Source organism: Coccinella septempunctata, chromosome 7 (genome assembly GCF_907165205.1).
Source record: "Coccinella septempunctata chromosome 7, icCocSept1.1, whole genome shotgun sequence".
Classification (NCBI taxonomy): Eukaryota; Metazoa; Arthropoda; class Insecta; order Coleoptera; family Coccinellidae; genus Coccinella; species Coccinella septempunctata.
In genome coordinates, this window is record NC_058195.1 from 4199198 (window position 1) to 4211845 (window position 12648).

Below are 12648 nucleotides of genomic sequence, written 5' to 3' on the forward strand. Positions count from 1 at the left end.
AGTAAAATATCCACCATGAAGATCATTCTGCTCTTGAAACAGCCCACTCTGATATCAACGAGTTGTGATGCCCCATTTTTTTTTCAGGAAAACCCAACGTCAGGTTACACATGCTAACCTGACATGCCATAACCATCAATCACTACCAAATAGGGTCGGCTCCCAGTCGCCAAAATATTCAAATATGACAACCATCATTCATGGGCGCTGCTGCGCACGCTGCTGCATCCGACTGCATCGGACTGCACAGGCAAGGACGTTGCAAAACTTCACAACTGGTCCCGGTACATTGCAGGTAGAGCTATGAATTTGCGAACCAAATAAAAAGTGGTCCTGCAACTTAGGGTTTTGGGAGTTGAACCCATCATTGTGATGTTAGAGTATTACTAGACTATCTGACGGTTTAGACGCTAGTGACTGCGGTGCGAATTTTGGTGCTAACTCCACGTTCGTTTTTTCGTGCTCCACCACGAAGATGTGCCTTTGATTTTGTTCGATTTATCCTCCCGTTTTCGTTTTTTCTGAATGTAAGTTTTTATTTCGAGAATTTTTTAATTTTTTCGCGTTTTTATGTTGGCCATTTTTTTCGGTTACGAAAAAACGTGAAGAACTAGTGTTTTTCACAATAGATTTGAAAAATGTATGCTAACTACTTTTTTTTTTCCAAAAATTATTGATACTTCCATAATTATTGTCCAATATCATCCACTGTCTTCAGGATCCATACGGATAGCTAAATGACTACAGTAGTGGATGAATAGATTCCATGGTTGAACAAACACCTTGTCGAAAACAAAGAATAATATCTTCCTCCGAATTCTATGAATTTTTACACAATTGTGTTGAAATTTCTCCTGAGGAGTAGGCTACAAAATTTGAATGGAACATCCTATCGACTAAGGACGTGTTCAGAAACAGACTAACATATAATTTTGTAACCCTTAAATTCAAAATTCTTAGGGGTAGACAAAATTTTCGAAAATTCAGTGATGCATCCTGATGAATACACTCGAATTGAAACATTGGAAAGCATCATGAGCCAATCTTGACGAACAAATTGGTGGATTTTGTGCGTCTATACCATCTGCTTCAGTGAAACATTGCTCAAACCAATGAGTATCGAACATATATAGTCAATGCTCAAACGCAATTTCGTAGATTTTGAAAATATATCGAAATCCTGGGTTTTTCCAGCTTTTATCAATGAAAATGCCCTATATAATCAATCAACTCCGTTGGGATCCTTAACAGAAATCAGAAATTTCATTCGTCGTAATTTTATAGTCAAATTATTCTTCTTGCTCAATGAAACTATTAAATTTTTTCCTCTTATTCTATTATTTATTTATTTTTATAGTATTTCCCATTATCAATATCTGATTTAATCCTTTTTCTTTTAAATCACACTTGAATTAAAAATATGTTATCGCATTCTCAAATTATATTATAATTAACAACCAAATTTTTTTCGATGAAAGAAAGAAAATTGGGTTTGGTTTTTTTCAATTCGTGCAATGTCAACGTACACTATAATAAATGTTGTATTTCGAATACATGAACTCAATGGCTTCCTCCCACATTTGCTTGCATAGAACAATTGCCCAGCGATGTGATATTTGGGCAATCGTAATCTCAAGGTTGATAACTCCTTACAGAATTTGTGCGAAATTGAATACAGTAGTGGGTATATTAACATTGTATGCAGTCTCAGAGGTGATCAACTCAACTGCAAAACGCGACGCTTGTACGAGTGGTACACGAAAATAATGGCAACTTAACAGGAAGACTGCATCATGTCCGAATTTAAAATATGGTAAAAGTCCATCAAATGAAAAAATTTATTTACAAATATATATATATAAATAATAAAATATATTGAACTCTAATCGTTCTTAAACTATTAACCACGATTCCAAATGGAATAAAAGCCGATAGTATTTTCCAATTGTTTTTAAACTAGGAATATAATAAACATCAATTCCACTACTCAATTTAGGAATATAAAAAAGTTCACACACTCATCATGAATCAGTCTATGTTCTTTCGAAAAAGATCCCATTATATTTTATCGATATCTTGCTTAGATTATCCAGAGACATAACAGTGGATGGAGAAATCAATTGTTGAATCCTCCAACTTGGAACTGTTGTAACAATCATGTATTATTTCGATTTATATTGGGATCTATCGAATAAATGGTGATTATATCAGCCACTTCAAATTTTAACACAATGAAGTGCTCGGATATTCAACAATTTATATTGGTTATAAATATATCGATCGAAAATTGGAAAATCCATATTCATTCCAATCAATAGTTCAAAATGTATATTTATTATTAATACTCGATTGGAAGATTGATCAAAAGTCGCTAGGTATTTATTTGTTCATACTTATAAGTATTTGTTGCAAAATGGCGAAGGCGTATTGAATATTCTTGAGGAGAACAGATTATAAAATGACTCGGCTATAACAGAGATGTTCAAAATGCAGATAGACAACTATTGGAGCTTATAGAACAGTTCGAATGAATGGCATCTTTTCAAAGAAAATATGTATGCTCTTCAGTGTTCTTTTTGAATTTTTCGCAACTAAAATAGATTAAGAACAGTAAAGTACCTCAATACTCTTTCAAAATGTTCAACATACCTCCCAATGATGGAAATAGAGATACGAATTTTATTTTGACGTAAAACACGCACCATTGTCAACTCTCAAGTTGTGCGAAATTTGATTTGTATGTCATGACTAATAAAGGAAATATTGAAAAAAAATTCTTTCCTTTTTTTTAATGAAATATTCATACCCTGTATCGACACACACAGTGTTTGTATCAAAATTTCATTTATTTTAGTAGTAGAGTATACTCCCCAAGAAAACATTCCGTAAAATTTTCAAAAAATTGTAATTATTATTGAAGTTTTAATTATAATTATGTGACTCTGATATACTCTGCTCGAAAGTCCTTCGACTTTCTACTTTGCAAATATCAAAAGTAAATTACACGAAAAAATTGAATATTTTAACGTTCAACAACCAATATTGAAATCAAGAAAAAATCACCGTTGAATCTTTCTTTTGTTAGCACAATTACGCATCGCAAAATAATGTTTTCATCACCTAACTAAAATTCAGCCAACGAATTTAAAATTCTAATAGGTACCCAAACTGTGTTTTCCTATATGAAAATTTACTCATTAATTTCAATTCGATTGTTTCGCAGAAACATGTATGTTCATTAGCGTGGCTATGGAGAAGTGCATAATAAAGTATATTATTCATTAATTGCGTACCAAAAATAAGTCATAATCGCAATACATATTTGTGAAATGAACATTAATTGATTCTACACAAGGATATAAATAATCAATGGTGAAAATTCTTCAATCTCAATAATATTCTGAACAGGTCATGGGCCCAGAACATTTCCTCATTCAGAAGGGCCTTACGAACAGCTTCGACAATAAAATTCTCTTATTCGTTCAGAACCACTATCGACCTTTATCGAAACAACAATTCAATTTCTCACATGAGATTATGTACCTGAAGTTATCAACAATTTTTATCTTTCAATATTTGAGCAAGAGTCATTGACTCTAGGCTTGGAATAGATCCTACAGTTCGCGAAAATTTATCTCGATTCTTAGACTGCAATCTAGAGTTTTATCAGCTGACATTATAAACTAACACAAGTCGGTGTCCATAATGATGATTATCAGAACTAGGTAGATCAAACAACAATTCGTAGACTTCTCTTCAGAATGCAATCTTATCTCAATGGTTGTGAGCTGTGAAGAAGGAGATTCACCTTGGACATTGAAAAATATTGATAATTAGATATTTGAGGAATTATTCGATGAATATTGGACCAAACAGAGGAAATCGTTCGTGAAACTATAGTAATTTTGAAATTAACACATTGCTAAAGTCTAGAAAGAACAGAACTGACCTGTCTCACAAATTCAATTAAAAAACAAATATCCTCCCTAGTCCATTGAACAAGCTAGTTAGCCTGTACAATATTCGGCATTTGAGAAATGTTTTATCTTAATTAAATATCTTATTGGCACAACCGAAATTAATTTTTATTTTCCTTATCTGTGTAAGTATCGACTGAGTGCTCTAAACGATTGATTTACAGAAAAGGAATAATGCCAGATCTATTCTGCGCATCTTCATTAATTTCGGAAACTTGGAAATACAATCGGATTCGTTGAAATATAAAACTTTATGGAAATTCCATCGGAATGTAATCAGAAAATTCGTTAATGCCTACTGTAATGAACTCGAAGCATCAAATGCGTGTTTTTGTCATTTTACCTCATTTTTTTGCTGGTAAGATTATAAGGGTCCAACTCGTCTTTATCGATTATATCAACATTTTGTTTTCTACATAGAAACATTACTGAAATATTACTGTCTCTTTCTTTCACAAAGATCAGGAAAAACGAATATTTTCGAAATTTAATGCGAACGTTTTGAATTGATTAAATGGAAAAAACTTGTATATGCTGAAATCAGAAAAGAAAGGCCTTTCAAATGAGGTATTACTTACTCTGTCTTTCCCGAGGTCTTTCCTATTCAAATTCACGGTTTGGGGTTGTAAGGGTTGAAACGATATGATTGTGAATTTTGTCTTAGAACTCCCTGTAGCTGCAAGTAGACTGGCAGGGCAAGTTCGAATGTAAATCGTGATGCTATTTTCTGGATGGAAGAGTTGAAATGAATTATGAGGTCCAAACATGAGATCAATTTTCAAGTGTTTCAACTTCTTAAAAAAAAAGTTAAATATTTTGGCAAAATCTGCATTTTTTTAGCTTCTATAGTTTCGCATATATGGTATAGGGCCGTGTTCTGGTGGACACCCTGTAGAGTATTTTCCTCACGCATTTGGAACACAAATTTTCATCTACGCCTCGTAAGTTTCCTGGTTTAACATCGAACCCCAGTAGTCAGCGATACAGTATGCCTCTAAGTGAGACATTTATCAGGCTTTAGCGATTATTATTCAATTAGCCGTTTACCTATTAGCAAAAGCGTGTAGTCGAGAGTCTATCCGACGTGTAGAACATCAGTGTCTGGATAAGAGCATCTTAATATGCGGACCTCACGCGAGCGTTTATGCCTAGTTACTGCCATTTCACAATGATGTTAATGGTAATGGTAATGTTAAAAGTGAGCTACGATGTTGACGCTTAAATAATAATAAATTTAAGAAATATTTATCATTATCATCAACATTACGCTTGACATTAACATTGATAGGAACAGTATCGTAGTAGCTCTATTATTTATTATTATTTAAGCGTTTACATTGTAGCTCACCGTTAACATTACCATAACCATTAACATCATTGTGAATTGGCAGTTAATCCGTTTGGTGTTAACCGAGCCAGGCAAGGAGTCCTTGTCTGGTACCTACTTCGAAATCTCCACTAAACTTCGTTAAGGTATCACACTGAAATCAATCCAAATGTTCACCCTCTTTGGACTCTAACGATTCAGTTACCCGCACATTAGTTGTAACTGGAAATCTTTTCTGACTCTTCTTACTCAGTTTTTAATAAATTCGATCATTTTTTTGATTATTTTTATTTTTTTCATCTTTTTTCGTTTTAAGGCTGAATAATTTCTCCCTCATATTTTTGCATCATTTCCTTGTTTTAGAATAGCACGCTATTTCATGCAGAGTGAGTCTTCGACTTCAAAAAATTTAACTGTATATTCTTGAAACTCTTTTTTCTTCAATTTTTTTTTTAAGATTCGCCCCTGATAAAAAGGTATTGCCATTTTAAGGTTTCATAATGAGCTGTGTCACTCCTGGAAAAACAGAACTACCTACAGAATAACTAGCTAAATCTGTGACACTAAACATCTGTGGATCTTTTAAACAGTGTTGTATTCGGCCAAAGTACAAAATTTTTCAAATTTCACAGGTACTTATTAATTTTGAAGATTAAATTATTCGAAAACGGCTCATTAAACTAGAAAATATAAAGAAGACTTTTATTTTAGGTTCAAATATTCATTAGGTAACGTCCAACTTAGTTGCAAGAGTTGGGTTCGTTGAATTTTTGTGTATTTTTATGGTACGTATTGGTCATAATGAGAAAACTGGAAGACTTGGTTGATATCTTGTGTTTCTTTTGACCCCAAGATTTAACTGATCAAATATTTGTTCGAGTCAAAAATTGTTTTATTTATTATTTCATATTCATGAAAACAAACAATGTAATTCAGGCACACCAGAACAATAATTGTTTAGCATCATCCAAGAGAAATTTGCCAAATGACTGGATCTCTCAAACAAGACCCTCTAGCAACTTGTATCACTTCTGCCCAACATAATATGTACTCGTAAGTCGACAAGTAATTCGTATAATCAGAAACGGGAAAAAATTCACTGCATCCCTAAAATTACAATCATTACGCGACATAACAATTGGAGAGATGGACAACGGTATATGAGCTAAATCTTAAATAACGGTTTCAGAATAACGTCTAAATTAGTTACCAACATAAGGGCCACAAACTAAGCAATCATTTTGGAAGTTCTTGCGGTTATAGGACATACGAATTATGACAATAATTTTCGAGAGACAATAACAAGAAAAAACAGCCAGTAGGTACCTATGTTATTTATGTAACAGTATGTAGCTCCAAATGAGTATAATTATACGTATTTTCAGCTGTGAAATGTATTTGGGTAGCATCCAGCAGATTGGAAATGGAAACTTTTTTTTTCAATTTTGGTTTATCTACTGCTGCATTGTTATTTGTAGCTTCTTCAATTTTTAGGTTCAGGGATATAGGTAAAAATGTTCATACTAAACTGAAAACTGAAAAATAATGACCCCAAAAATAAATTTGTACAATCTCATTCAGACATAAACCCCGCAATACTTATCATTCGACTTTTATTTTCATAACAAGATGTTGCGTATTCACGACCTGACTTGAATAAATACGAAAAAGGGCAAACAACTTCAAGACTTATTTTTCCGAGATTGTGATCCTGCACTGGAGGCTTTATTTTCTCTGTATTATCATTGAAAATTTTTCATTTCCACTCCAGTCACATACCTGCTTTTCTAGGCATATAAAATTCGAAAATATACGAATTATTATACGTTATTCGAATATTATAATGTATTTTTTCGTATGAGTCCAGTATTACCTCACTGTTGATTTAAAAATTCTAGCATTCACTATTTCTCGACGAGATTAGTCGAGATAAAAAATTCAATATTTGCTCATAGATAATATTCACATATTCGTCAAATTTGAAAGATATGAACAATTCTAGATCAGGTGGTGTATGATTATCCAAAACTACATCCATATAACAATGGACTACATATTTTTCCGAATATCCAGGTGACTTTTATGATTTTTAGAGAAAAAATTGACATTTGATTTTTTGTGGAAATTATTGAATTGAAAATGGCGCAAGTATTTCGATAGATTTTTTGTTTTTTGAGATACAGGATGAATTGAAAAGTGTCACTAGTGAGGTGCCTGTGGTATCGCAGTTATCACCCTATCTTTTGGGGAATTTTTCGAAAGTCAATTTTCGAGTAGTTTTTCTTGCAGGAAAATTATCGCAGATATAAATGTTATACATATTCTGAAAGAGCAACTCTTCTAGTAATAAATCTGAGAATTTCATCCATTTCGGCACAACCGTTCGGTCTTGAGGAAGTTTCAACTGACCCCATCTTTTTGGGAATTATTCGATGGTCAACTTGCGAGTTGTTTTTCTTCCAGGAAAGTTATCGCAGATCTAAATGTGATACATATTCTGAAAGAGCAATTCTTCTAGTAATAAATCTGAGAATTTCATCTATTTCGGGACAACCGTTGGGTCTTGGGGAAGTTTCAACTGAGCCCATCTTTTTGGGAATTTTTCGAAAGTCAACTTTAGAGTAGTTTTTCTTCCAGGAAAATCATCGCAGATCTTAATGTAATACATATTCTGAAAGAGCAACTCTTCTAGTAATAAATCTGAGAATTTTATCGATCTCGGTGCAACCGTTCGATCTTGACGAATTTTTTACTGACCATCCTACGCCCACTTGAAGATTGTTTTTAGTTAAACCTCCCACTTGGAAATTCAACAACATCCACCCCTCCAGGTCCCCGAAGAATTACATTAGGGGTAACAAAGGATTACGACGTAGATTCTTCCTGGAAACTCAACGTCCACCGATGGCGACTGACGTTATGCAAGAAGAGACAGAAGAAGTGGCATTATGTAACCAAGGGAAGTGCGTTCATCTGTACATAGCAGTCTCCGTAACTGTAATGCAAATGTCATTTTCTTTTTGTATCCGGAATAATTACCAGATGTCTCGAGGTTGCTGGAAGAAGCCGTCAGGGTCGACCACTAGGTCTGGGCACAGGGGAGGTGATTCTAACTTCTGAATGGAGAACATTGCGTCCCACATAAAAGATATTTGCGAACGCATAAGAGAGCGGCCCTGTTCACCGTGCGTTTAAGGAAATATGGCCTTCCTTACACGACACCGTCGTCGATTGTACCGGGGAAATACCGGATGATGTGTACAATGTGTTGTCCCCCTCTAAGGGATCCTTTCGATACCTGGATCAACAGTTTCTTCGAGAATCTAAGGGGTTGATCCAATAAAATAGGTCTAAAAAGGGCATTTCATAGTTTAGGGAGCTGAAATTTTGAAAATGGGTCACTGAGATCCTGACGATGAGTTACGTGTAGAAAAAACTTGGTTTATGATATACAGGGTGATCCAAAATTCTTCGTCTTCTCGCTCGATACAAAAACGGCGGAAAGTTGATTTTTTCAAATGTAACACCCTACTTTTTATGTGATATTCTGAGAGAAAATCTAAATACGCATCTAATGATATATCATGTTCCTAAAGGACACCTAATCGTTTCGCAAATTAAGTTAAATTTCTGCGAAAGTGAGGGTTTTCACTTTCAGCGTAAGACTACTGTTGCTATCGAAGAATTACTGCCACGTTAATTTCGTGAGAGTCTAAAATCATTGAAAATTCAACTGTGTGAAGAGTATGAGCGACAAATTTGGAATTATAAGATGAAAAAGGAACACTTCTTTATTGGCAAACTACTCAGTTACGCTAGAGATAATTTGGAATATAACATAACTTTTGAAAATTTCAGAATCGACGAATTAGAAATACAAAATGGTGACCTGCTACTCGTAAATTCCACATTTTTTACTCCTTCTATTCCCTCTATATTATAAAGGGTGTAAATGAATTGAATTGAGAAATTTGAGGGGTTATTGTTACCTTTAAAGAAGTTTCTTGAAAAAATGGTTTATAATTCTTAGACCAATGAATTTTCATTTTTGTAGGCTTGGAAACAGACGAGAAATCTATGCGCATTCGCCATCTTGTACCTAGATCAAATTAAATCTCTATGCTACAATTCCTTCACTAAAGCGAAGATTTTCATTCTACAATTTGGATTTGGAAGATTGATAGTCTTCTGGCATATCATTTTTAGACTTCTGTGCTGTTTGCTTCTCAGACCAGACAACTTTTGGCCAATCCATTGTTCAAAATCTAACTGATGTACATATATAGGGTTTCCACAATTCTACGCTGAATATACTTGATAAATATGAAACACAGAAATCGTTTACCTCGAAGTTGTACAAATATTACCATCAAATTCAGTAGCTAACGATTTAAATCACAATATTAAATAATTCAGATGATATACAGGAAATGTTTGAAGAGACACGTCTCAAATTTGTATTATGTCATAACAATTACCTAAAATCATGGTATAAAAACAATTCAAGTCCCCCGTTTCCGTATTTATCTTGGAGGACAGATGAATGATTGAGAGTATTTGATCATGCAAATCAATGTAGAGGATCCATCATCCATCTCTCGACATTTAGAAAATGATGAATTTTTCATGAGATGATTTAACGAAAACGAAAGCGTCAAAATCTTCGAAATAAAATTCAACGTGGACCTCCAACCCTTCATAACATGTTTAACTTGAACATTTCAACTAATTCCTTCAATACGAACAGAAATTTATTTCATATCGTTGAGAAAAATACAATTTCCTCTAGTATTGAAAGTGAGGCTTTGACTCATACAAATATTTCAACAGTAGAATCTTGAGGTCAAAAGAAACACTTTTTTCCCATACCATTTTTTCCGATTCGGCTCTGATAAAAAGATATAGCCGTTTTAAGTTTTCATAAGGAGCTGTGCTATCCCTGGTGAAACACAATTACCTTCAGAATAACTAGCTAAATCTGTGACACTGTTCAGCCAAAGTACCCAATTTTTTACATTTCAGAGATACTTTTTAATTTTTGAACATCAAATTACTCGAAAACGGCGCATTATAAGAGAAAATATGAGGAATCCTTTTATTTTACAAAACGTTCAAATATTCATTAAATAGCGTCCAACTTAGTTTCAAGAGTTCGGGTATTTGAATTTTTGGTATCTTTATGGTACTTAATGGTCATAATGAGAAAACTGGAAGACTTGGGTGATATCTTGTGTTCGAAAAAGATTCGTCAAATAAATGAAAAACCATATTCGGAAATCCATTTCATTCGATGAAACCGTTCGTGAGATGAAACTAAAAATACCATTTTTTCATGGTTTTTCAACAGCCTGTAACTTTAAAACCGAGCCGATTCGCAAAAAATGGTGAGGGAAGAAAGTGTTTCTTTTGACTTCAAGAATCTACTGTTAAAATATTTGTACGAGACGAAGATTCATTCTGTATAAAACAATACATATGTTTCGATGAGCCTGAATGAAAAGTTTTTGTGGAAAACAATAAAAGGTTGGCAGTTTCACCCCTATGTTGCTATGGAGAATTCGAAAAATACCACTGAAAAATTTTATTTGTTTATCTCTGTCCTCTAAAAACTTTTTATAAATCTATAATCAAGTCGTCATCTTTGAAGCTACGTAACTCTTCAACGGAGCGTTTCCGGGCATGACTCCATAGGAACTTTTCGTCTTATTTTGAGGTACTGAACCGATATCCCAATTATCCTGGGACACCCTGTATATCCAATTTTTGATAAATGATCTTTCACCACTGTATTATTTAGTCGTGACTTTCATTTCGGGTTTAAATCTTTCGATATTCTATTAGTCCATATAATAATTAATGCGTTTTAATTGAAAATCATCCACAAGTCCCTATTCGTATAATTGATTGAGCGCAGAGCAAAAAAATCACAACGACTCCCTTCTAACGTTCAAACTGCCACCCCCTCGTCGCAGCAGCTCAGAAAGATGAGCGTGAAATCAGGAGGACACAGGAAGGATCGGTAAAATTCCATATTTGTCGAACGGCATAATATCAATATTTCCGTGGACATTTCGGTGTTTCGTTTCAGGTAAACAGAAACCGAATGAGTCCGCTCCCGACCGAAAGAAAAAGGTAGAGCAGCAGCGAGAGGAGAGTAGAGGGATGAAACCTGGTAGGGGAAGCTGGAAATAAAGACGAAAACATTGCAGGTTTTATTGCGGTATTGATTATAAAATCAATAAAATATGGTTCCGGCGAGCGAAAACGGGAAAAATAGCTGATTCACACAACTGTATATTTATTCTATGAGAATTAAAATGTTCATGCGCAACGCTATAACGTTCGCTCTACCCGCGAAGAATGTAATGATTTTTTGGTCGGGCTAGATTGGGAGGGAGGTTCGGATGCTCCCTCATTAGCATAGGCGGCGGCAATTAGAATCTAGAGGCTAGAGGGCCATGTTCGGACTTTTTCTCTCGGACAGATGAGGATTCGAATGAGGACTGTACTGGACCAAATTCCAACCAGAAATCTATGAAAACTCTGCCAGTAACTCGCAGTAGCATTGAAGATGAGTTTATATAGCAAATAAAATAACATAAGGAACAAATTGAAACAAAATAAGAAAAATAAACACTATATGAAATCATTCAAACAATAAATAAGATGAATTATAAATGAGAATGAGAACAAAATATGCACGACTCCTACTTAATTTCGTTTGGCAAAAAATAATGCCCTGATTCAATATGTTTTTTGACAATGACAATATTCTCCTTTTCCTCACCATGAATTTACGAAAAAAAAAACGAAACAATTGTTAGTCTTGTTCTCTTTACATGTCGAATAGTGTATTCGAGGATACAAGCTAGAATTCAAAATTCTTTGTTGAAATTCTGAGATAGAGGTCAGAATTCTGAGTTGCAACTGGAAATTCTGAGATGAAGGACAAAATTCTGAGTTCCATCTCTAATTTCCAAGAAACTTGGCAAAATCATGTCTTGCAATTCGGTTTTCTGAGATAAAAGACAGAATTGTGTTTTCCAAGTCGAAATTCTAAGGTCGATGTCAGAACTGTGACATAATAGTAGATATTCTGAGATAGAAGTCAGAATTCTGTGTTGCAAGTCGAAATTCTGAGATACAAGGCAGTTTTCTGTCTTGTTATACAGAATAATTCTGTGATAAAACCAGGAATTGAGTTTTGTAAGCTGGAATTCTAAATTCCTTGTCGGAATTCTGAGATAGAGGTCAGAATTCTGAGTTGCAACTGGAAATTCTGAGATGAAGCACAAAATTCTGTTTAGGAAGTCTGATTTCTGAGATGCAAGAAAGAATTCTGAC

General features: G+C 34.2%; 1 protein-coding gene across 1 annotated transcript in view; it reads left to right on the forward strand.

Moving 5' to 3' along the window:
* Positions 1–380: 380 nt before the first annotated feature.
* LOC123316552 (broad-complex core protein-like) overlaps positions 381–12648 on the forward strand; it is a 48492-nt gene continuing 36224 nt past the window's right edge. The window contains exon 1 of the mRNA XM_044902682.1: positions 381–527. The gene's annotated coding sequence lies outside the window, so the exon portion shown is untranslated. The remainder of the gene's footprint in view (positions 528–12648) is intronic.